Below are 17,474 nucleotides of genomic sequence, written 5' to 3' on the forward strand. Positions count from 1 at the left end.
CCGCCTTCAACGAGTGGGAGGCTGAAGTGTTGTGTTATGCTCCTCTAAGGTCGCTAACATTTGGAGCCGAAGACACTGTGCGCACCGAGATTCAGGATATATCAGAGGGAAAAACGAGAGATGGCGGCGCACTGCGGCCCGGCGCGTTGCGATAAGCTCGTGGGCAGCTGCCGTGGGTGGGCTTCATTATCGTACAGCTTTGAAACATGGCTTCGTCTTTTCTCTTTTCCACATGGAAGTTAGTCCCCCTGAGGTCCACAGCACAGCAGGAAGTATTATGTTTAATGCACCGACGCCCGCAGCCATGCACATGGCTCGTGAGCGAAATTAGATGTTAGCTATGATAACGTATACGTTATCAGAGCTAACTTATAAGCAGCTGCCTTTTCTTCTTACGAATACGGAGAACTTACGAGAACGGAGAAGCGAACCCGGATGCAGCTTCTGCCCGACGGCGCCTCGGGCCGACAGCGGCGTGGCTGTATTCCAAAGAACCACTTGACGACGCTCTCCCTCTTCTTAAGCCTTTATTTAGCCTCGCAAGGTAAACCGTTCGGCCTTGTCTGTCGCTCGACTACACACGTTTTCTTGTCATGTCCGGCGTTTACAGGCATGTCATCGCGGGTGTCGTAGATGACGAACTTCCGCAGCCAGTGTTCGGGTTTCCAATGCTTGCAAGTTTCGGCATGAGGGAGCGTACAATCGAGTCGTTTGGGGAAGTCATTGATCATTCGTAGTAAGAAATTCAGCAGGCTGACATAGCTTCTCTGCCACTTTGCACGACGGTACGCAATGCGAACCACGGCAGACCACGGGCAGCGTATTTTGTACCAGTGACGTGCCATGCCATAACCTAAATTTTCTTTACTTAGATCAGGAAAAGTATTTTTTTTGTGTGTGTGTGAGGGGTGGGCGGGAACTTCTCCCTGCGGCAGTTTGAAAAACTTTAACATTTTTTCCCAGCGCTATTTGGTATATTTTTTTATTAATCCTTGCTGTTCTTCGCGATGAACGGAAACGATAGCCCCGAAATTTATCGAGGCAGTTCGTAATATGTTCACTGGGAAATAATTATTCCCAGTAGAATTCAATGAAAACTTAAATAACAAACATTTAGGCCCAATTTTAAACCCAAAATTCCGCACAGAGATGGAAAATTCCCCGAGTGGAACATCACTGTTTTGTGCGTGGACTGTTGATCTATATGGTGCAGGTGGAAACCAGACTGCCTGTATATTCAGGCATGTTAGACCTCATGGCACTGCCTGTTTCCGCTGGCGTATACCGTGATGTTGCTTTCACACGTATACAGCTATCAATCTTCACAAGCGTCATGAAGAATAAAAATATACGGAACCGTTTGAGAGGCGTCTTATCGTCGCGGCATTAGTCGCTTTTAACTCCCTTGCTCCAGAGCCTCGAGTGTACTAAATCTCAGGCTGTGCACAGCTTAATTTTAAACACGCAGTGTCCTCTAATTGTCACGATCGAAAGTGCAGGTCCCGGCGTTTCTCATAAATGAAAGAAGTAAAGGAAAGAGAGGGTGACTCGTTCATTAAAAACCGCACGAAAGGAACCACAAGAAGGTTTCAAAACGGTGTCGCAGACGGGGCACGCATGAATTAAAGCGGCCGGCACACTCACTACCTTTATTACCAAACTAACAATCATATCCAGCATTCTTCGCCGAAACTGTCAACGGGCACACTCCGTTGTTGCTCGGAGGACTATTTGCCGTACTGTAGACAAGCACAAGGCCGCGGGTTCCATTCTGGGGCGCATTTCGATGGAGGCAAAGTGCAGAAACCCTCCTGTGCTGAGATTTTGATGCAAGTTGAAGAACTATAAGAGCAGACAGTGCGACCTTGGAATTTAAATTTCACTATTTCTTTTTAGCAGCCAATGGGTTGCGGCAAACAACCGACACGCAGACGGCCCGAGCATTGAGGTCCTACTCGTGCAGTCTGCGTCTGCAGGCAGACGAATGAATGTTCGTGACGAAAAAGTGCAACGTCATCGACATCGTCCAAATGCTCTAACGCACGAAAAACGCTCAGACCAACGACACAGAAACGCTGAATTATTTTAGCGACCTCCTCATCTCAGCTCCGACATTCTTCGACACTCTTTCTTGTTCTGCGCGCGAGGTATTGGGCCACATCGTAGAACTGGGCTACCTCCATGAATCCAGGCTACATAGAGGTTTCACGTAAATATGCGAAACGCTGAGGTGTGTCTAGCAAGTGTACAGTCAAGAAAGAGACTTTTCCTTCCTCCGTACAGCTAGTACAGCCCTGTCGCTGGTTGCCAAACCCGCGGCATAATAGTGCAACCCCTTTCCAAAATGTCACTAGCCATGCAGTGTGACAAGGGAAGAGTGACCAGCGTGTTTCCTTTGGTAAGTAGCCGCCGATATTTTTCGTCATTTAATGCGTTCCTTTTTGGTTGACCTAGATACTTTCGGTAATGCTCAAGCTTCCTGTCACTGTAATCGTACAGCCAACGACTGCACAAAGCGGCGATGTACGCAGTCGTCTGCCATTGCTCCGTCGGGTGGTGGTACTGGGCCGGGCCCAACAATGAGTCCTTACACGCGTTGCAGCTGCTGTGAAGCTGACTCTCCTCGTCGCACGATGGACCAGTAGTGTCCGCTCATCGCGAACGCTACTGGTTCGCGCCGCGGACTGACAGTTCCAATGCGCGCGCAGTATTGGTCGAACCGGAGAGACCCCGTGGGAAGAGCTGCTCCCAACAGCTCGTGGCCACCAGGCGCGAGCACTGCGGAGCCTTGGCCTCGCCGCCTCCCTCTTCCTGCCTCTCTTTGCATTTGACGCCCGTGCCATTTCCGCAGGCTGTAGCTGCAGGCTCAGTGCCGCGCGCCGCTCTTCAGAAAAGAATGTCGCTGCCAAATTTCCCTTGCCTCCCTCCGCGCTGGTGGCCCCCAACTCTGGCTCGGCCGTCGTCCGCTCGTTGCCAGATTGGCAGCGGCGACATGCATCGCGCGCGGCTCCGACGGCGCCGCGGTTGCGACACAAGGGAGAGGCAAAAGGGCCGCCCGAGACCAGCGGCGGTAACCCAGGGACACGCGCTCGCTTGCGTGGGCTTCTCGACCCTGGCTTCCGGTTCGCGCGCCTCAGTTGTTGTGGCGGCGTCCGCTCGCCCTCTCAGCAGCTCGGCAACAGTAGCGCGGCCGGCCGCGCCCTGGCAACACTCGCCGAACTCCCTGACAGCTCGCAACGGAAGTCTCCAGCGTTGCTGGAATGTGTATACGCACAGGCAAGGCAGGGCTAAAAGCGTAGCGTGCCGTTCTCGGAGGCTGTTGGCCGTTTAAAGACCATTGGAGAAATGGGCGAAGAAAGTGTATACACATTACTCGTGCGCGCGGCTGCCAACGGCAAGGCGGAAGGACAAAGCGCTTTCTTCGCCGCGCTAATGAAAGACGGCCTGAGAACGAAACCGACTGCGCGCAGCACTTGGTTCCGCCTTGGCAGCGGCTGCCCCCGCGAGCCTGTCTGCTGTGGCAGTGTGCACGTGTCCACGCACGCTTTTTCGTTGGCTGGGCTCCCTGGTGGTTTTCTCCCCGTCCTCGCGTTGTCTGGAGAAGCTCTTGCGGCTTCTTCTGCAGAGATTCAACGGTGGGTGCCCGCTACACGGCCCATTCCGAGCTTCAGCCGTGACGGCTTTCCGCCGCGCGCTTGCCCGTCCCATCACGAATTCAATGACCCCGTGCGCAAGGCTGCCCCATTATACTATTGTTGTGTCCCCTTATTGCTTTTGTGTGTGTGCGCCCTCCTCCTAACGACCACTCAATCCTCCTCCTAACGACACTTGCCCCTCGTCGCACGCTGTCACCGGATGCCCCCCCACGGTGCGCCCCCGCACCCTCCTCCTGTTCTGGGAAGCCACTCCCTGCCGTGGACGCTTCTCCACTCCCTCCTTTCTTCGGGCGGCCAGTTCGGCTCCTGCCTCGGTCGACGCTGGTCGCACCCTCTTCAGCTTTAAATAAACGAAGTCTAAAAGTACCGTGTGCGTCTTTCGCTGCATTCAACACAGCGACCGGACACGACAGTGGCGACGAGAAAGTGGATTCGACCCGCGCTACGCAACGCTATTGACAAGCCATGGCTACGCGAGGGTTTCCCAATCAGATACCAGAGTTCAACGGCTCATCGTGGTCATCGTGGGTTGGACGCCTTCAGTTCTACTTTGAAGCTAACAACATCACAGACCCAGCCTTGAAGAGGGCCAACCTGCTGACGCTGTGCGGGGAGCAGACCTACGATACTGTCTGCGCCCTTATTCAGCCAAGCACACCAGCGGCAGTGTCTTACGACGACATCGTAAAAGCGCTGCAAAAGCACTACGACCCAAGGCCATCCGAGGTCTACAGCCGGACTCGCTTCCAACGACGAGATCAACTGGGAGGAGAAACTGTGAGCGCCTACGTAGCCGCGCTCAAGAAGCTCGCTGCCGACTGCAATTTTGGAACGCTGTCGACAACAGCTACCGGGCAGGAGGGAGACGCAGCTTCTGCTAACACCACCATGCTTCCCTTGGACGTGATGTTACGCGACAGATTTGTGTGCGGACTGAGTGACGAGTCACTGCAGCAGCGCCTGTTCGCTGAGAAGGACCTCACATTCAGCAAAGCTTACGACATCGCCGTTCGAGCGGAGAGCGCCGGTCACCAGCAGAGAGGGATTCGCCGGAACACCGAGCCGGTACACCAGACAAGCAACCAGGTGCGCAAGCCTTCTGTTGTTGTTAAATCGGTCAAAAAGGCACAACGCTGCTGGCGGTGTGACGACCAACACAACCCCCAGGGATGTCGATTCCAGTCAGCCACGTGTAATTTTTGCCACAAGCGAGGGCATATCGAAAGGGCATGCATTACGAAACGGAGACTTGCCAAGATAAAGTCACCTTCCCAGCCTAATCACAGCGTCAACGCCGCAGAGAATACGCCGCTATCTGATCTCCATGGAGCAACATCAGCAACACCATCTGTGTTGTACGACCTGAACACCATGAATCTCGGCACGCGACCGAAGATTTTTACAGAAGTAAGCGTACATCACCAGCTGATTAAGTTCGAGGTGGACTCCGGCGCAGCCTGTACTCTGATCAGTGAGGACACGTTCCGAACTTCATGGCCATCTGACGCACCCGCCCTGCAACAAGACGACACGCACCTGCGAACGTGGTCAGGACAGAATCTGCCACTATTGGGCTCTGCCAACGTGCAGGTTAACTACAACGGCCAGACCCATACGCTACCTCTGCTTGTTGTGAAGGGCACAGGATCAAGCCTTCTAGGGAGAAATTGGTTTTCTCCACTAGGCGTGATGATATGCGGCAAACATCAAAACGCCGATGCGCTAAGCCGTCTGCCACTAGACGCAACTGTTGACGAACCATTTCCACCAGGAGACGTTCTGATGTTCGAAGCACTGCCAGAACCTCCGCTTACAGCAGGCACAGTTGCAGCATCTACGCAGAAGTGCGCAGCTCTCCGGCTAGTTTACACAGCTGTTCAACAAGGCAACGTGCATAAACTCAAAGGGGACAACTTCGACGCTTACCGCAGGCGAGCTACAGAGTTGAGCACCCATCGCGGCTGCATCATATTTGGGTCCCGAGTTGTGATGCCGAGAGAACTACGCGCACAAGCTATGTCTCTCATCCACGCCGGACATCGGGGCATCGTTGCAATGAAAAAGTGTGCCAGAAGCTACATGTGGTGGCCTGGCATTGACAACGACATCGAAACAGTGGTGCGAGAATGCAAGCCTTGCCAGAGCAGCCGGAGCGCCCCGCCGAAAGCTCCTGTCCCAGAATGGGAAAAGCCAGACACACCATGGCACACACTGCACATTGATTTTGCAGGACCAATTGAGGGCTGCACTTTCCTTGTGGTCGTAGATGCCTACACAAAGTGGCTTGAGATAAGGCAAATGGGACAGACGACTTCGGCAGCAGTCATTGACAACCTCCGATCACTATTTGCAACGTTCGGCCTGCCGCGCAAGGTAGTGTCGGACAACGGAACACCGTTTGTGTCTGCGGAGATCCTCAAGTTTTATCGCGACAACGGGATCTCCTCAGTTACATCGGCCCCCTACCACCCAGCGACAAACGGACAAGCCGAGCGCTACGTAGCCGAGCTAAAACGCGCCATTGAAAGAGATCAGACAGGCTCGCTGCAGCGCCGCCTTGCGCGCTTTCTCTTCAAGCAGCACACGACGGTTCAGAGCACAACAGGCGAGACCCCCTCGAAAATGATGTTCGAGCGTGAAATGCGAACCCAGCTCACAGCCATCCTCCCCGAGCCAAAGGCAGAGACGTTCCGGGAAGAAAAAGCAATTCCGCGCTGCGGCACGCTTAATGAGGGGCAGCGCGTCCTCGCCCGACAGTTTCTGAAAAAGCCACGCTGGGAGGAAGCTACAATTGTCAGACGCATAGGCCTGCGCTCTTGGCTCGTCAACATACATGGCACAGTAGCACGCCGACATCTCAACCAGCTGCGTAGATTTACGACGCCGTCTGAGAGCTGTCCGCCAGCGGAGAGAACACGTGCACCATCTTCCCACATAGCCTGGCACCTTTTCCCGGAAGAAGAGACTTCGCCCAGGACAGACCTAGGAGACACAGCGAACAACAGCCAGCCTACAAGTGTTTCTCCCCCGAGCGCACAAAGCCAGCGCGCCTCCACGCGTGAGCGCCGACCCCCTGCACGATACCAGGCAACTTTCTAAGGGGGAAGGAAGTGTTGTGTCCCCTTATTGCTTTTGTGTGTGTGCGCCCTCCTCCTAACGACCACTCAATCCTCCTCCTAACGACACTTGCCCCTCGTCGCACGCTGTCACCGGATGCCCCCCCACGGTGCGCCCCCGCACCCTCCTCCTGTTCTGGGAAGCCACTCCCTGCCGTGGACGCTTCTCCACTCCTTCCTTTCTTCGGGCGGCCAGTTCGGCTCCTGCCTCGGTCGACGCTGGTCGCACCCTCTTCAGCTTTAAATAAACGAAGTCTAAAAGTACCGTGTGCGTCTTTCGCTGCATTCAACACAGCGACCGGACACGACAACTATACGCGCGAAATGAAATGAATAAAATGTGAACTCTTTGCCATGATATTCATATTTCAGGTTGCACGTTGAAAAACCGCGCATCGGCGCCGTAAAACTGAAATCGCCGCACTCCTGCATCAGCTGCAGTGAATACAGTACGATCATGAAACCTGATGCGAGAATGCTATGGCGGGGGTTTGATTTCCCTCGTTGATTACCTTGATGCTTTTAATCTAATAAACTAGTGGTTCTCGCATTCTCGAAAAAGTCACAACGAAACCTGGATGGCTTTTGCGAACGCACCCACCCGGAGCAAGGGGGTAAAGATGAGAGCAGAACACGATCGAGGCAGCGCGACTGCGCGGTTGCTTCTCTGCGCGCGTCCAAAAGCAAAATCCAGGAAGCGGAGACAATTCTTCGCTCGACAGTAGAAGGACACCCCCGCCCCTTTATTACGGCCTTTCGAAAATAAGCTCTCCGTTCCCAGAGCGCTGTTCGACGACCTTGTTCGCAGCCGCGCTATCGGCGATCCGATCAGCGCGCAACAAACGCGGACGGCGCCGAAGCAGTAGCAACAGCGCGCGTGCGTGCGTGCGCGAGCGTGTATTTTCAGGGGCTTCCCGATGGCAAGCCGTCCTTCTTCCGCGTCTCACCAGCGGAGCGAGTGGCACTCGGACTCGGCCGCCGAGCGACCACGGCTAATTCCTTCTGCCGTACACTGCTAATGGAGGCGCTTCGAAAATAGCTCCCTTCGTCGGCGGCATCACCAATGCCCGCGAGAGTCGATGCCGCGAAAAACATGCGGTTTCTGGGCAGCCGCGTGATTGTCTCGGGCCGGGCGGTCGCGAAGACGCCGCGCGCGCGTGTGAAGAAAAGAAGGCAGCCCCGCTCAAAAGAAAGGCGACAATGATTGCGTCGGGCCCCCGAAACGAAGCTCGTAACCACTCCCTGCAGTGCTGCTTGTGGTGTGTGTCCGTGTACGCTTCCCTCTTCGAGGCCCAAATGTAGGCGGTGCTGGAGCTGCAGTGCGGCAGGCAATTTACCGACGGACAGAAGCTTCCTCGACTGACCCACTAATCTGCGCCACTGTTTACAAACTCACGAGCGACAGGTTTCTGGATCTGCGTGAGCGCGCGTCTGGTGGAAAGAGAGAGAGAAAAAAAAAGTGAGCCAATTTGGCTTCTGTGCGCGCCCAATTCTGCTTCAAAGCGGCGGTGCGCTGTACTGTGTGAAACGTCTCGAATGAGATTATAATCTTACACAAAAGACGACATCGCCCCGTGGTTATTGCTGCGCTAGGTTGAAATTCGCGCTGGTTCTGTTGGCCGTTCCTTTCTGCGCGGACGAGGAAGTCGAGTATTGGTCGGCATGAACGCTCAACAGATGAATGGACCCTTCCTGACCCTCTGTTCCAGCGAAGGTGGTGTTACCCTGAGCGCGTGATCTTAACCTTTCTGCCACCATTATAGGGTAGGGCGGCAGGGCCCCTCTTGGACGCCCGTTTCTATGACCCGCGCCAACTACTCACCCGGGTGGTCGGTTTCGGCGACCTCAACAGGCGCCAGAAGCCACGCCCATTGTGTTTTTCTCGTAAGTGGCGCGAGACCATGCAGAAATTTTTAACACCGTGTAAGTCTCAACTGACTAACATGACACACTGAGCTGGCGAGGCGCGTGATGGTATATTGGTTCGCCAGGGTGCCGTCAGTAGCATTCCTCGTGCCTCAATGGCCCACTTTGAACAGCGCTCACTCGAGCCTGTCCGACTGCTCAGCGACGTAAAAATTCACGCGTAAACTGAAGGGTAGACTCTCGACGTTCGTCGATGTCAGTTCGGTCCAGAGACGCACGCTCCTGGCACTATACAGCGCTCTCGAGAGCGAGCGGAAATCCGCTCTAGTGGAAGAGAGCAGCGCGGGGGAAGGCCGCCGCACGCGTATGCGGGATTGTGAGAACGGTCCTTGCACGGCGTCGCCTCGCACAAGCACGCGTAGCGCACCACAGGAAAGACGGAGGAGACGACGAATAGCGAAAGAAAAGGAAAGAACCGTACGGTCGGGCACAGCGGGTTCGCAACTGCCGCCAGCGTCGGCGGACGAGGCCGGACAATAGAACCGGCTGGAGAAAAAATGGAGCCGGCGCACGCGCGCGCGATAAAGCAGCCTGCGCAACCACGGAGCCAGCAACGATCGCATATATGGCGCACGGGCTCGCCGCACGCAGCTCGAAGCGCCTCGGGGGTAAGACATGCGGAGAGGCTCCTTTTCCGGCGGATGCGCACTCCGCGGTCAGGCTCACGGGGTGGACCACTAGAGAGATGACAGCGGGGCTCGTGCCGCCGTAACTTGCATTAGCCGCTCGGTTTCTCTCGCGCCCGGCTGTTGCCTGCGTCCCAGCTCAACCGGTGTTCGCGTGCTAGTCTCAGCTCCCTTTCCCTCCGTCCCTCGTTTTCGTCAGTTCGCTCGCTGACACACATATGCGCGCATGCTGCGCTCAATTTTGAATGAAGCCGGCCGGAACGCTAGATTCTGAAAGGCGCGAGCGGCCTCTCGTTTTATGCGCTTTCCTGCTCCCTGTTCTTTTGGCCATCACGCTGTGCTTGATAGCGCTGCGTGTACCAATCGCTCAGTGAGGGTTTGGGACGCTTATTTCTCCAACGTTTCTCTTATCTTTTGTTTTCGTTGCACTTACGGGTGTGTCTGCGTTGTTCTTAGTTCCTGTCTACCCTAAAGAAAAAATATAAAAAAAGGTTTCTTCGCTGAAATAAGTGGCGACGAGCGCAGAAGGATACGAAAGCGTAGTGCGAAAAATGCAGCCAGCGCTCCGTCAGCGCTGAAAGATTGGCGCACACCGGGCTGGTTAATAACTGGTCCATTTTCACTCAGCGAAGGCAGTGGTACTTCGTCGAGTGGTTGGACACGTATGAAGCACGCGCCCAAAGAGCACATGTTACTGAAAAGTCGTCAGTGGCTGACTTCCGTGTGTACAGAAGAGAACAAAGGGGGCTGAAACCTGTGTACAAGCAAGAAAACTTCAGTGAAAAAATGGTTGTCGTAGTGAGAGACCCCGCCCATCACTTCTCGGGGCTTATTACTGTAGGTTTTAGTCAGGTTAGAGCGAAACAAAACTGCGCGAAGAAGACGGGACAAAAGAAAGGCACGAATACACACACACATGTATACACACACATGTGTGTGTGTATTCGTGCCTTTCTTTTGTCCCGTCTTCTTCGCGCAGTTTTGTTTCGCTCTAACCATGAACCGACTAGCCCAACATCATGTCTTACTTTTAGTCAGGTGTGACCAAACGACGTGAACAAAACGGGTGCGAAAAAAAAAGAAGAAAAAAGTGCTAGGTCATTAGAGAGCCGCGGATTCAAAGAGCGACAAAATTTCGGAAGTAGTAATGCCGATTAACGGGCCTTCTGCGAGCCGCTTGATGGTTCCCTTCAAATACCCTATTGTTCTTGGCACAGAACCACGATCGCGGCACCTCCCAATTAAAACGGAGGCAGTCACGATGCTTTCTCATCACCGATGCACAGTTTGAATTTCGTGCTGTGCACCGAACCGGTCGACCTCTGTAGGCAGGGCTTCGCTTCGGACTCGTAATAATTAATGGATCTTTACGTGGGAAAGCAACGGAGCGGGCTATGAGGCAGGTCGTGGTGGATTGCTCGGGATTAATTTTCCTGTTTCGTAGCTGCCCAGGTAGGGATCGGAACCACAGCCTCGTTGCAACTTGCGGAGCACCATCGCCATTGAGCAACAGTAGCGGGCCCGGGCTCGTACTATAACCTGTCGCCCCTTTCTGTACCTTTCAACGCGGAAGCGTTAAGGTTTCCATTCTGCGGAAAATCCGGCCTCATCGTCGTCGTCGTTGGCGTTTATGAGCGAAAAATTCCCGGAGAAGCAATCTAAGTGGGCCATCTCGGTCACGTGACCTTGTGGCGTCATCACAACCTGCCCACCGGATTGTGAACTAACTGACCACCGTGGCAGGTGGCAGTTAAATTAATGATTGGTCGCGAAAGGTGGCTCGGAAAGAGCTTCCTGGGTCGCACACGCCCCACGGTTGGCAGCACCTGCCATGGCAGGGAAGTGGCACGTCGCTTAACCGCTGTATCACTGCGCCAGGAGTAATACGGGGACTCAAACCGATCTATGAGTGTGAAGTATAAAGAATGACCAATTCCGCATATATACGAGCATTAACCCAGTAATGCTATCGCGTCATGCCCTTAAGGCGGAGCGTAAGTGCCCCTCCAATTTTTAACGGACCTTTCGCTGTATAGGCGAGTCCACTCGGGCCCATGCGTACAGTGATTCGATGCAGTTAAAACCGAAATGTAAGTCGAACCAAACTAGCAAACGAAGCCGGCCGCGAGGGGGACTTGACACGCACCACTACCTTATCCCGAGCGATCTGCGCAGAAGAAAGAAAACTCGGAAACTAGTTCCGGTGCCCGCTCGGGGCGGCACGCGCCCGCCGCCGGCATGCCACCTAAATCTCGATTCGCCTCGCGCGATGGCGAAATGGGAGCGATTCATTGGCCAGACGCGTGGGTGCGCGCGACCGACGGACGCGGTGCGAGATCCCGCCTCCCCGCTCAGCGCTGTCCTTCTGTACTGTATACGCGTAGCGTGGTACACGCGCCGGATATGCCGATCTTCATCGCGCTTTGGAGCCTCCCTGCGTACCAATCGTGAATATATGTACCACGCCACACCTTTTGCCGCCGGTGTTCAGTACTAATTCCAAGTTGTCTGCACATTCCATGTTTTCTGTGCACGCAGAAGCATGCATGCCATTTGCCTGCATACAACGACGAAACGGCGGTCAAGCGCGTGTGCAGTAGGAGGGCCACGATGAGTAAACCAACTAACTCTGGCAGACTGAGGGAAGACTCGCGCTTTGTGCTGATGCAAGTGACAGTAGATTCCGGCAGCTAACTACGCCATCATCATCATCGTCAGCCTGACTACTCCTACTGCAGGGCAAAGGCCTCTCCCATGCCTCTCCAATTAACCCTGCCCTTTCCCAGTTGCGGCTACCGCATCACCGCTAACTTAATCTCCTCCGCCCACCTAACTTTCTGCCGCCCCCTGCTACGTTTGACTTCTCTTGGAATCCACTACGTTACCCTTAAGGACCAGCGGTTATCCTGCCTTCGCGTTACATGCCCTGCCCAAGCCCATTTCTTCCTCTTGATTTCGACTAGGATGTCATTAACCCGCGTTTGTTGCCTCACCCGGTCCGCCCGCTTCCGATCTCTAAACGTTACACCCACCATTTTTCTTTCCGTAGCCCGCTGCGTTGTCCTTAACTTAAGCTGAACCCTCTTTGTTAGCCTCCATGTTTCTGCCCCATAGGTGAGTACCGGTTGGATACAGCTATTGTAGATTGTAGAGCTAAAGCTTCTGCGGACATCTCACCGGAAATGTCTGTCGAACGTCGACTGTTACAGCAGTATTGACGATGATAACTTGTTTTCGTGGGCCTGCAAAGGCAGCTTTCAGGTGCAAGACAGCATTTTGTAAGGGGAGAAGCACTGTAATAGACTTAGTGACTATGTAGTGCAAGCACAGCGATGCGTTACACACTTCAAACGCTGTACTATGGCGGCAGCCTTGAGTGAAATACAGTAGGCTCCAGAGCCCGTCGTAACAGTTATGCACCGGACAGTTAATGCGCACCAAGAAATTGTTCGCAAGAAGGTCGCTTCCTGGGTGCGCATTCGAAACCGGAGCGCGTGATCGGGCCCGCAAGCGCGAGACTATCTTCGACTCGATTATACGGCGAAAAATACTGGGTCGCGGACTCGACAATTGTGGCCGCCCGTGGATTGTGAGGCGCCGCCGCGAGGCGATCGTGACGGCCGGCAAGAGCGCTTCCCCGCAGGGACCGGCCCCGGCAGAGGTAGCGGCGGCGCCACGTCCCCGTTAGAGCCGCTGCCGGTGGCCGCCCTTCCTTTGCGCACCGCCGCCGCTCTTTGTCTTGGCGGCCGCGCTGAGAGGCAGGCACACGCCCACAGCCCCGGCCGACCCGGTCACCACGACGGCACACGGAGCGCCCATCGACCACTGCCCCCATGTATCTCTCGATCCCTGTCAGCGAAGAATGTCGCTGTACCAAGTGAGGTCTCGTGCTTTGCGGGTGTTTCTCAGCGCGAGTAAATCACTATTTTGATGCGTTTTATTAAACCGTGCTTCGAGGGTCGCCTTCGGTGAGCATTGGAGGCAAGTAGAAAACGATTTGGGACGCCATCAGCGGCAGCGAGGTCGCGCGCACCGCACACCCGGCAACAAGGAGAGAGCGTGGTCGCACAGCGGGGCGATCGACCTTCGGTCGCCGCCCCCGCGCTTTTTTTTTTATTTTCTCAGTGACGGACTAAGGAACGGGGTGCGTGGCCGAAGGCAGTGCGTCGCGTCGCCCGACCAGCTGTCGGGCACAACGTTCTGCATGAACGTCGTCCGTAACTTGGCCTTTGTGTTTAGCGCTCGCTGGTGACGAATTGACGAAGGTCGCGCTCCGTTGTCGTGAGTAAGAGGCCCACTTCAGGAGCGAGGCTTACGTACAGACAACCCTTCGCACTGGAAGCTGCGTAGGCACGAACTACAGATGCACGCCTACCGAAACTGGCAATCAGAATATCCGGCAAATTTCCTCTCCTTCAGGTTTTGATAGATTTACTCGCCTCGGCCGTGAAGAACACTGACGATGAGAGTGTGGAGAAACCGATTTCCACAACCTTCTCTGGATCACTCAGTAGCGTGCGCTATCCTGCAGGTGTGCGGAAGCGCAGGGGCTTCACGCAGCAGGGGCTCCTGATCGCGAGGCATTGCACAGCACTCGAGGCGCGCATTGCTGTCAGACGCCGACCTCGCTCAAGTTCTCTGCCTTCTGAGGATTACGAGCACCGTGCGCGATCCAGAAAAGGAGCGGTACAGATAGCGACGCCCTTGGGTACGTTTAGAGGTAACGTTTCTGAGTGGCATCTTTATAACGCGTGGGTGAAAAGCTGGGTGGTCACGTTAAACATGCCCCGGCAAATCGAACGAGACCGACCGCTCGAAATACGGCACACGTATGTAATGAAATGCAAGAAACACGCCGACTTGCTCGCATTCATCGAATGAATTTCACTCACAAGGAGTCAAGCATCCCAGAATGGTCACATTATGCGTGCCTCAGAGCTATAGCGGCAACAACAATGGCAACGAGAGCAACACGCCATCTGACTGTAGCGCAGCAGCAGCTCGAGCTGTTGGTGCTACAGCTAATGATCACGTAATAATAACAGAGATAATGAAGGGAAAAAAACGGCATAAGAGCGCGAAAACAAATAAAGACCTTGCCTTGTCCTTGTGTGCTTTCGCGCTGCTTTCTATATCGTACTGCAGATCGACCTTTGAACGCCGTTACCCCGCCTTAAGTGCGCTTCCTCCAATGGACAGGGGAACACTGAGAGCGCGCTGGGCGCAACACTCCGCGAACAGGCGCAGCCTTCAACTGTGCCAGGCGCACTGCGCGCGATGACCGCTTAGATAGCGCACCAACACCGTTGCACAAGAGGCGTATACGTCAGAGCACCGCGACCAGCGCCAGCACCGAGGTGATGATGGCCGGTACGAGCTGCAGCAGCAGTCGGTCTGCAGCCATGCGCGCTATAAACCTGACCACTTCGCGATCGTTCCGGTCAGTACGGGCTCAGAGTGGCTGTAATAGAGGGCCGTTTGAAAAACATGCGTTGTCTGAGTGGTCGAAGGTTAGGCTCACTCTGCGACAGACTGAGTCGTTTAGGAATGCAGTAATTTCTGCTCGTATTCGCTAGCGGGCTGGCTGACTATTCGTCGTGAGATAAGTAGGCTGGCATATAAGTAAGCTTGCTAACTGGTCATCGTAAGATAAAGAAAAAGAAGATGGAGGCGGTAGAGTTAGTCACTTCACACTCGCGTTGGAAAGACACGAGTGACGGCTTCGTCCACTGAACCCCGCTCTGCTTCGCTGAATACGCGGTACAGATGTCCGGGTTCGGCCCAATCAGTGCAGGCTTCTAGTCGCCGCTCGTTTGATTCTTCCACTTCATGAAGGATGCTAAAGCGTTTGGAGAGGCAACGTCTCTGCACAGGAATCTCGAGAGAGGAAAAGCGAACTCTCTGGGACTCGTCACTTCTATAGAGCGTCTACACTCGTATGTCTGCCGCAGAAAAACACAGAGGACTATCGAGCTAAGGCGCAGCACGAGAAGGAAGAGAATCAGGCGCGAGAAAAAGAGGAGATAAGAGGCGGTGGGTGGGGGAGTAACTAAAGGCTGAGTCAAGTCTCCGCACCTTTCAGACGCGCAGGTAGTTAAGACGACCATGCACTAACTACTGGGAGGCCAGCCAGTATAAAGGAGAATCAAGAAGATAAATTCCATGGAAAAAAGAAAATAAAAAAACGCCCAGGAAATAAGCGTTATGCTAACGCGCTTGTCGTTACCACGGCACTCTTGCACTTAATGCCACTTAACTGCCGGAGGCGATGCCAATGAGGAAAGTGATCGAGCCGCATCATTTGCGCAGAGTATTGGCATGGAGGTGTGGATTCATAATTTGACTATGCATACTATTAGTGCTGCCGCATGCGGATTTACTCTTGTGTCCTTCTTTGCGAGCCTGCTTTGGTTTGGCTCCCCCTCCCCCGCTTTCAGTCGCTGTGTGGAGTAGTTTTAGTGAAAGCAAATTTATGAACACATTCTTTGAGCGTGATGTTACTAACGTTACAGGCGAACAACGAAAGCACGGTGGTCCTTTAAGTTTTTTGAGAAATCTTAATGCACTATAGAAACGCGGCAAAACAACGCTGGTCTTTTAAAAATAACGACAACACAGTTGACTGGCGCATCATACGTCCTGTAACAGAAGCACTTCACAAGAAAGTGCTTCTGTTATACGGGCGTCGAATAAGCAATAACAGCATACAGCAACCGTTTCGCGAAGATGACACCAGACAATAAAGTGTGAAAAAGTTAGCTCAAAACCGAGATAGTCAGCATCTCATTTGCAGCGTCTCCGCATGCGAATTACAGTGAGCGTTAAGATTTGACCAGTGCGGCTACTGCATGAGAGAAGACGCGTGGAGACGGCGAGGACCTGGAGAAGATCCGCCGAGGCTGAAGCTAGCCGGCGGGAGCTCAATGCCTCTACACATTCAGTGAATAGCGAGCTTCGAGCGCTCACTGAAAGCACTGATATTCTTTGCCTTCTCAGGCTTGATCACCGCAGAAAAAAGGAACGGACGCGTTAACTCTAAACAATGAGGACGCAAGGAGCAGCAACGCTCAGTGTCTAGTAGTCTGCGTACTTTCCGCAAAAATGGCTCTGCTCCATTCGAATGCAGTGAATAAACTTCCTGTCAAAGGGTTCGACGAAACACAGTGGCGGTGGTTACGCATGTGAGCTGCGTTCGGTCGGTTGACCCTTCCCGCTGAGCAGTGCTACAGTGCACGCAGGGTTTATCCGTAATGTATGGCGTCGTTTACCGCACCTCATGCGTGTATCGAGCGTTAGACGTGAATCGCATACTGAAAGACCGCGCTAAATCAGAAGACCTCGTGGACTCCCTATAGGAAGTTCGTGCCTCACCAAAAAAAAAAAAAAAATAAAGCTTAAAATGTGTTTGTAGGGGCGTTAAACTGAAAACCGATGCATACGTCATGTGCTCAGAAAGAATCAACTTTAGAGCAAACCAATTTTAAGTCAACGCACGTACGAGTTCTCGAGTGCCGTCGATAAGTCGCTCTCATGTTCTGACAGGTGTAAACTTCGAGTTCGCCGAAAAATCCGCTGACGATGTTGATGGGTGCGCATGGTAAAGAAACAAATCATTGCTTGACACATGGATCAACGACTAACGTGAAAGAGCAACATCCACGCGTTACAGCTCCAGCCACCCACAGGGGACATGTGTGGGACCGTCCCTGACAGCACCCCCGAGAGGAACGTTCGAAGCAAGCCATCAGTACTCACCGAGCGTCGCGGAAGTTCCTGCTCTCTCCTGGAAAGCTGCGCTTGGCGCCAACTCTTGATCCCTCCTCTGTCGCCGTCCGCTGGACACGGCAAAAGTCAGAACGACCTGGTGACCGACCGACAAGCGCTACAACGGTTGATCACAGGCAGAGTTTTTTTCAGCCCCCGGAAATCCAAAGGGTCCTCCCTCTTCGGAAAAAAGGCCACGCGGGAAGTCGTCGTCTGCTCAACGGCGCTCGTCAACCCGGCAGTGGACGGCGGCTCTGCACAGTCTGGCCAGTGAGTGTGTCCCTCTCGCCCAGCGTCGACCCAACGGCGGTAGCGTTTTCGGAGGCACCGCGCGCGCACTCGGCGAGGGAATGGCACTGACTGAACAGGTCGGCCGCCCGCGAGCG

General features: G+C 54.2%; 1 protein-coding gene across 1 annotated transcript in view; it reads right to left on the reverse strand.

The window, feature by feature from the left end:
• Positions 1-17,474, reverse strand: part of LOC149352002 (Ig-like and fibronectin type-III domain-containing protein 2) — a 197,760-nt gene extending 180,286 nt beyond the window's left edge. The window contains exon 1 of the mRNA XM_089581241.1: positions 17,080-17,474. The gene's annotated coding sequence lies outside the window, so the exon portion shown is untranslated. The remainder of the gene's footprint in view (positions 1-17,079) is intronic.

The sequence above is a fragment of the Amblyomma mixtum genome, chromosome 3 (genome assembly GCF_055824585.1).
Source record: "Amblyomma mixtum isolate Tamu chromosome 3, ASM5582458v1, whole genome shotgun sequence".
NCBI classification, from domain to species: Eukaryota; Metazoa; Arthropoda; class Arachnida; order Ixodida; family Ixodidae; genus Amblyomma; species Amblyomma mixtum.